The sequence below is a fragment of the Nerophis lumbriciformis genome, linkage group LG02 (genome assembly GCF_033978685.3).
Source record: "Nerophis lumbriciformis linkage group LG02, RoL_Nlum_v2.1, whole genome shotgun sequence".
Taxonomy (NCBI): Eukaryota; Metazoa; Chordata; class Actinopteri; order Syngnathiformes; family Syngnathidae; genus Nerophis; species Nerophis lumbriciformis.
This window is the reverse complement of record NC_084549.2, coordinates 18,800,986-18,810,124: the sequence shown is the minus strand read 5'-3', so window position 1 is coordinate 18,810,124 and position 9,139 is coordinate 18,800,986.

The following is a 9,139-nucleotide window of genomic DNA, read 5'->3' as shown; positions in this document are numbered from 1 at the left end:
GACCCCAAACACACGTCAAAAGTGGTAAAGGAATGGCTAAATCAGGCTACAATTAAGATTTTAGAATGGCCTTCCCAAAGTCCTGACTTAAACGTGTGGACAATGCTGAAGAAACAAGTCCATGTCAGAAAACCAATAAATATAGCTGAACTGCACAAATTTTGTCAAGAGGAGTGGTCAAAAATTCAACCAGAAGCTTGTGGATAGCTACCAAAAGCGCCTTATTGCAGTGAAACTTGCCAAGGGACATGTAACCAAATATTAACATTGCTGTATGTATACTTTTGACCCAGCAGATTTGGTCACATTTTCAGTAGATCCATAATAAATTCATAAAAGAACCAAACGTCATGAATGTTTTTTGTGACCAACAAGTATGTGCTCCAATCACTCTATCACAGTGGTTCTTAACCTTGTTGGAGGTACCGAACCCCACCAGTTTCATATGCGAATTCTCCGAACCCGAACCGTAATCATAAAATTATGTTATTATATTAAAGAAATACTAATAAAGATATATTTTACAAACGGAAAGTTACAGGAATGGATACATGATTCCATGTTTACATCTCATTGTGCAACATGTGAATGTTTTAGTGGGAACTGAATGTGATATCTGAAAGGGGTACACATTATTTCCAAAGCAGGACCCCCACCCAGACATACAATACTAGCACACAACTCATGAAAAACAATATGTTATAGTTATAGTAATTGTAAGTGGGTCTAAACACTTATATTAGAAAATAATCTCATAGAAATGACTGCTGTCATTTGATTACAGTAATAAAACATTGAACTTGTTATTTAGTCAGGTTTGGGACAGGTGTGTTGCAGGTGTGGCCACAGTGCATGTGCACGTCTGACGTCGCTCACATGCTCTCCACTGAATGCTCAAGGAGTTTTTGCGTTTGCTCACACATATGGAAAATTAGAGGGAACATTGTTTGGGGGTAATCATAATAAGCCGACACGGAGAAGTTTTTATTTACACGATGAGTCGGGCGTGTCTTGACCTAAGCGGCGGAGGCTCTGCCGAACCCCTGAGGCCAACTCACCGAACCCCTAGGGTTCGATCAAACCCAGGTTAAGAACCACTGCTCTATCACAAAAAAATAAGAGTTGTAGAAAGTATTTGAAACTCAAGACAGCCATGACATTGTGTTCTTTACAAGTGTATGCAAACTTTTGACCATGACTGCGCCAAATCCTTGCATGGTTTGATTAGGTCAAATTGTATAAAATGCAGATAAAACAAGAATAGACAACAAATAGATTGCCATTTAACACATTGGTAAGTCAGTTTGTCATATATAGTTTTTCCACATTTTTACTTTTTGTGTTAACAGGCTTTTTAAGATCTACGGTCTTACCATGTAAGTAATATGTACCAGTCTACGGTGCATTCAAAAAGTATTCACCGCGTTTTACTTTTGCCACGTTTTGTTGTGTTACATTCTTATTCCAAAATGTAATACATTCATTTTTGTTCTCAAGATTCTACACACAGTACTCCATAATGACATTGTGGAAAGATTTTTTAGAACTTTTTGAAATGTATTAAACATACAAAAAGTAAGAAATCACATGTACATAAGTATTCACAGCCTTTGCTCAATACTTTGTTCATGCACCTTTGGCAGAAATTACAGCCTCAAGTCTTTTTGAATACGATGCCACAAGCTGGGCACACCTACAGTATCTGAGAGCAGTTTCGCCCATTCCTCTTTGTAGAACCTCTCAAGCTCCATCAGCTTGGATGGGAAGTGTCGGTCCGCAGCCATTTTCAGATCCCTACAGACATTAGATTCAATTCTGGGCTCTGGCTGGGCCACTAAAGGACATTTACAAAGTTGTCCCTAAGCCATCCCTTTGATACCTTGGCTGCGTACTTAGGGCCGTTGTTCTGCTGAAAGATGAATGGCCGCCCCAGTGTGAGTTCCAGAGTGCTCTGGAGCAGGTTTCCATCCTGCATTTATCTTCCTCTCTATCCTGACTAGTCTCTCAGTTTCTGCCGCTAAAAAAAACATCCCCGCAGCATGATGCTGCCACCACCATGCTTCACTGTAGGGACGGTATAACCCTGGTGATGAGCGGTGCCTGGTTTCCTCCAAACATGACGCCTGGCATTCACGCCGAAGAGTTCAATCTTCGTCTCATCAGACCAGAGAATTTATTTTTCACGGTCTGAGAGTCTTTTACGAAGAACCTACTCAGTGGCCTAGTAGTTAGTAAAAACTGATTTTCAAGGTAAAAGTTGATTTTCAAGGCAAAAACTGATTTTCAAGGTAAAAGTTGATTTTCAAGGCAAAAACTGATTTTCAAGGGAAAAAACTGATTTTCAAGGTAAAAGTTGATTTTCAAGGTAAAAACTGGTTTTCAAGGTAAAAACTTATTTTCAAGGTAAAAGTTGATTTTCAAGGCAAAAACTTATTTTTAAGGTAAAAACTTATTTTCAAGGTAAAAATTGATTTTCAAGGCAAAAACTGATTTTCAAGGTAAAAACTTATTTTCAAGGTAAAAACTGATTTTCAAGGTAAAAACTGATTTTCAAGGTAAAAACTGATTTTCAAGGTAAAAATTGATTTTCAAGGTAAAAACTTTTTTCAAGGTAAAAACTGATTTCCAAGGTAAAAGTTGATTTTCACGGTAAAAAATGATTTTCAAGGTAAAAAATGATTTTCAAGGTAAAAAATTATTTTCAAGGCAAAAACTGATTTTCAAGGTAAAAACTGATTTTCAAGGTAAAAGTTTATTTTCAAGGCAAAAACTGATTTTCAAGGTAAAAAATGATTTTCAAGGCAAAAAATGATTTTCAAGGTAAAAAATGATTTTCAAGGCAAAAACTTTTTTCAAGGTAAAAGCTGATTTTCAAGGTAAAAGTTGATTTTCAAGGTAAAACTTGATTTTCAAGGTAAAAACTGATTTTCAAGGTAAAAACTGATTTTCAAGGCAAAAACTGATTTTCAAGGTAAAAAGTTGATTTTCAAGGCAAACACTGATTTTCAAGGTAAAAGTTGATTTTCAAGGTAAAAACTGATTTTCAAGGTAAAAACTGATTTTCAAGGTAAAAGTTGATTTTCAAGGTAAAAGTTGATTTTCAAGGTAAAAACTGATTTTCAAGGTAAAAACTGATTTTCAAAGTAAAAGTTGATTTTCAAGCCAAAAACTGATTTTCAAGGTAAAAGTTGATTTTCAAGGTAAAAACTGATTTTCAAGGTAAAAGTTGATTTTCAAGGTAAAAGTTGATTTTCAAGGTAAAAACTGATTTTCAAGGTAAAAGTTGATTTTCAAGGCAAAAACTGATTTTCAAGGCAAAAAATTATTTTCAAAGTAAAATCTGATTTTCAAGGTAAAAACTGATTTTCAAGGCAAAAACTTATTTTCAAAGTAAAAACTTATTTTCAAGGTAAAAACTGATTTTCAAGGTAAAAGTTGATTTTCAAGGCAAAAACTGATTTTCAAGGCAAAAAAGGATTTTCAAGGCAAAAAATTATTTTCAAGGTAAAAACTGATTTTCAAGGCAAAAAAGGATTTTCAAGGCAAAAAATTATTTTCAAGGTAAAAACTGATTTTCAAGGCAAAAACTGATTTTCAAGGTAAAAACTTTTTTCAAGGTAAAAGCTGATTTTCAAGGTAAAGGTTGATTTCCAAGGCAAACACTGATTCTCAAGGTAAAACTTGATTTTCAAGGTACAAACTTATTTTCAAGGTAAAAACTGATTTTCAAGGTAATAACTGATTTTCAAAGTAAAAGTTGATTTTCAAGGCAAAAACTGATTTTCAAGGTAAAAGTTGACTCTCAAGGTAAAAACTGATTTTCAAGGTAAAAGTTGATTTTCAAGGTAAAAGTTGATTTTCAAGGTAAAAACTGATTTTCAAGGTAAAAGTTGATTTTCAAGGCAAAAACTGATTTTCAAGGCAAAAAATTATTTTCAAGGTAAAAACTGATTTTCAAGGTAAAAACTGATTTTCAGGGCAAAAACTGATTTTCAGGGCAAAAACTTATTTTCAAAGTAAAAACTTATTTTCAAGGTAAAAACTGATTTTCAAGGTAAAAGTTGATTTTCAAGGCAAAAACTGATTTTCAAGCCAAAAAAGGATTTTCAAGGCAAAAAATTATTTTCAAGGTAAAAACTGATTTTCAAGGTAAAAACTTTTTTCAAGGTAAAAGCTGATTTTCAAGGTAAAAGTTGATTTTCAAGGTAAAAACTGATTTTCAAGGTAAAAACTGATTTTCAAGGTAAAAGTTGATTTTCAAGGTAAAAGTTGATTTTCAAAGTAAAAGTTGATTTTCAAGCCAAAAACTGATTTTCAAGGTAAAAGTTGATTTTCAAGGTAAAAACTGATTTTCAAGGTAAAAGTTGATTTTCAAGGTAAAAGTTGATTTTCAAGGTAAAAGTTGATTTTCAAGGTAAAAACTGATTTTCAAGGTAAAAGTTGATTTTCAAGGTAAAAGTTGATTTTCAAGGTAAAAACTGATTTTCAAGGTAAAAGTTGATTTTCAAGGCAAAAACTGATTTTCAAGGCAAAAAATTATTTTCAAAGTAAAAACTGATTTTCAAGGCAAAAACTGATTTTCAAGGCAAAAAATTATTTTCAAGGTAAAATCTGATTTTCAAGGTAAAAACTGATTTTCAAGGCAAAAACTTATTTTCAAAGTAAAAACTTATTTTCAAGGTAAAAACTGATTTTCAAGGTAAAAGTTGATCTTCAAGGCAAAAACTGATTTTCAAGGCAAAAAAGGATTTTCAAGGCAAAAAATTATTTTCAAGGTAAAAACTGATTTTCAAGGCAAAAACTGATTTTCAAGGTAAAAACTTTTTTCAAGGTAAAAGCTGATTTTCAAGGTAAAGGTTGATTTCCAAGGCAAACACTGATTCTCAAGGTAAAACTGGATTTTCAAGGTACAAACTTATTTTCAAGGTAAAAACTGATTTTCAAGGTAATAACTGATTTTCAAAGTAAAAGTTGATTTTCAAGGCAAAAACTGATTTTCAAGGTAAAAGTTGACTCTCAAGGTAAAAACTGATTTTCAAGGTAAAAGTTGATTTTCAAGGTAAAAGTTGATTTTCAAGGTAAAAACTGATTTTCAAGGTAAAAGTTGATTTTCAAGGCAAAAACTGATTTTCAAGGCAAAAAATTATTTTCAAGGTAAAAACTGATTTTCAAGGTAAAAACTGATTTTCAGGGCAAAAACTTATTTTCAAAGTAAAAACTTATTTTCAAGGTAAAAACTGATTTTCAAGGTAAAAGTTGATTTTCAAGGCAAAAACTGATTTTCAAGCCAAAAAAGGATTTTCAAGGCAAAAAATTATTTTCAAGGTAAAAACTGATTTTCAAGGTAAAAACTTTTTTCAAGGTAAAAGCTGATTTTCAAGGTAAAAGTTGATTTCCAAGGCAAACACTGATTTTCAAGGTAAAACTTGATTTTCAAGGTACAAACTTATTTTCAAGGTAAAAACTGATTTTCAAGGTAAAAACTGATTTTCAAAGTAAAAGTTGATTTTCAAGGCAAAAACTGATTTTCAAGGTAAAAGTTGATTTTCAAGGTAAAAGTTGATTTTCAAGGCAAAAACTGATTTTCAAGGTAAAAACTGATTTTCAAAGTAAAAGTTGATTTTCAAGGCAAAAACTGATTTTCAAGGTAAAAGTTGATTTTCAAGGTAAAAGTTGATTTTCAAGGCAAAAAATGATTTTCAAGGTAAAAAATGATTTTCAAGGCAAAAAATGATTTTCAAGGTAAAAACTGATTTTCAAGACAAAAAATTATTTTCAAGGTAAAAAATAATTTTCAGGGTAAAAACTAAACCTATCTATTAAAATGGGAGCCATTACCTCCCTGCTTGGCACTCAGCATCAAGGGTTGTAATTGGGGGTTAAATAACCAAAAATTATTCCTGGGCGCAGCCACCGCTGCTGCTCACTGCTCTCCTCACCTCCCAAGGGGGTGATCAAGGGCGATGGGTCAAATGCAGAGAATAATTTTGCCACACCTAGTGTGTGTGTGACAGTTATTGGTACTTCAACTTTTAAATGGCTTCCGTCTGGCCACCCAACCAAAAAAGCCTGTTTGGTGGATTGCTGTAAAACATGGGTGTCCTTCTGGAAGGTTCTCCTCTCTCCACAGAAGAAAAAGCAGAGCATGCAAATGCAATCCTTTGATGCTCTTTTCCTGAACAGTTTGGTCAGTATCCAAAGTGTGCAACCTCAACATTAGATTTAGTTTTATCAGTGTATTAAGAGAAAATGATAAAACATCAATGTAATCCATAATTAAAGTGCAGGTGGTCCTCGGTTTACAATGCAGATACAAATGCCCTCCGATGAATGATCTAAATCTGAAATGTACAATAAACTACAGTCAGTAAGTACACTGAGGATTATTATTATTACCGTATTTTCCGCACTATTAGCCGCACCTAAAAACCACAAATTTACTCAAAAGCTGACAGTGCGGCTTTTAACCCGGTGCGCTTTATATATGGATAAATATTAAGATTCATTTTCATAAAGTTTCGGTCTCGCAACTTCGGTAAACAGCCGCCATCTTTTTTCCCGGTAGAACAGGAAGCGCTTCTTCTTCTACGCAAGCAACCGCCAAGGTAAGCACCCGCCCCCATAGAACAGGAAGCGCTTCTTCTTCTACTGTAAGCAACCACCCGCCCGCGTAGAAGAAGAAAAAGAGCGCGGATATACCGTACGTTTCATTTCCTTTGTGTGTTTACATCTGTAAAGACCACAAAATGGCTCCTACTAAACGACAGGGATCCGGTTCATGAAAAGACGCAATCTCTCCATCCGCACACGGATTACTATTTCACAGCAACTGATATTCCTGTGAACCGCACTGTGGATACAACGGGAGCACGTACGGTGAATATTCGCACCACAGGGAATGAGAAGTCATCCTTCACTGTGGTTCTAGCTTGCCATGCTAATGGCCAGAAACTTCCACCCATGGTGATATTCAAAAGGAAGACCTTGCCAAAAGAGACCTTTCCAGCCGGCGTCATCATAAAAGCTAACTCGAAGGGATGGATGAAGAAAAGATGAGCGAGTGGTTAAGGTAAGTTTAAGTTTACGCGAAGAGGCCGGGTGGCTTTTTTCACGCAGCTCTGTCCATGTTGATATACGTATGTTTGTGATTGCACATTTGCGTACATTTTGGGAGTGAACAGAGTTGTTAGAACGCTGGTTTTTAATATATTATTAAAGTTTGACTGACCTATCTGACTGTTTTTTTGACATTCCTTTAGCGCAGTTAGATGCGGCTTACAACACGGGGCGGCTTATAGGTGGACAAAGTTTTGAAATATGCCGTTCATTGAAGGCGCGGCTTATAACCCAGGGCGCCTTATGGTGCGGAAAATACGGTATTACTTTTTGCACTTTGTATGTCTCCCGGCGTAAGGCAGGCTCTTCTGGTGGCATTGCAACGAGTTTATTTTTTAATGTTCAAAATTGAATTTACAGTTAAGTGTTTATTGTCAGTAATGACCGTTTGTATGTGCTTTATATAAGCGCAACCTTAAGGTTCACGATGAAACTAAAGCAGCAAGGGAGCTTCCTGATACATAAACAGAGATTATAAAGGGGAGGAAGATCATGAACTGTTGTCTTTTTCCATTTACAGTTTATTTTTTTAGAAATGTATTTGGAGATGTTGTTACTTTGTAATACCGTATGTCCTTAATGTGTTCTGTGTTCTCCCTTTACGCAGATCACACACTTTTGCGTGACTAATGTAAAATGTCAACAAAATATGATATGAAATCTTACCTCAAATGTATTGTTGGCCCCTTCCTGCTCCGGCACTGATGAGAAATAAATGCAAATTTCCCCCCAGATGTTCTTATTGCGCCCCAAGGCACGCAGTGTCAATGCTGGGCTTGTTAACACATTCTAGTTGGTGATGTGTGAGGAAAATTTTCAATTCTATGTTTTAATTAGTGCTGACAGTTTATACAGAGTTTTAATCAGAGTAAATTACTTTGTTGTATAATTTAAGTTAACTTACAAAATACCCCAATATTTTGACACAAATGCATTTTTATAGTCTGAATACAAAAACATTCACTAAATATATTTAAAGGGTGCCAGCCAGTGTGTCTATGCTAGTAACTCATTTAGGAGGACCCAGGTTCGAGCCCCAGAAAGCAGGCGGGTTACATGAATAATTTATTTGCTTAGAACTTTGTGACTTTTTTTATCTAAAGTGCCATTTGGGTTTATTTTGAAGCACAATTTGTCACATAGCACACCTCCTTCAGCTTTGCACTAACATCTATAAAAGTGGGTGACATTGTTATCACCAGGAAGGATGAGGTCACTTACCTAGGTTCTATTCTAGAGGCTAATCTTTCCTGTGATAAAATGGCAACCAAGGTAATCAAAAAGGTCAACCAACAAACGAGATTTCTCTATAGAATCTCCTCTCTGGTCAACAAAAGCACCATGAGGATTCTAGCGGGAACTCTCGTTCAACCCTTTTTCGATTACGCATGCACCTCCTGGTACCCAAAACCCTCAAATCTAGACTCCAAACATCCCAGAACAAGCTAGTCAGATTACTTCTAGACCTCCACCCCAGATCCCACCTCACTCCTACCCACTTCTCCAAAGTGGGCTGGCTCAGGGTGGAGGACAGAGTAAAACAACTTGCACTGAGCCTAGTCTATAAAATCCGCTACACCTCCCTGATACCGAAGTACATGTCAAACTACTTCCTTAACGTAAATGACCGCCATAACCACAACACCAGAGGTTGCTCCACTAACCACGTTAAACCCAGATTCCGATCTAACAAAGGTCTTAACTCATTCCACATCAATGTGGAATGCACTCCCAACAAGTGTAAAAGAAAGGGCATCTCTATCCTCCTTCAAAACCGCACTAAAAGAACCCCTCCAGGCAACTTCAACCCTAAACTAACACCCTCCCTTCCACATCATACCTCTTTGGATTGTAAATAATCAAATGTAAATAATCAAATGTAGACACTTTTTCTTATACTTTTTTTTCTTATGACGTTTTTAATTTTTTTACTGAATGAGACAGAATGTACATGAAAATAAAGAATGTGGGATTTACAATATTAACTATGAACGATAAAACACTGAATATTGACAACCTATGA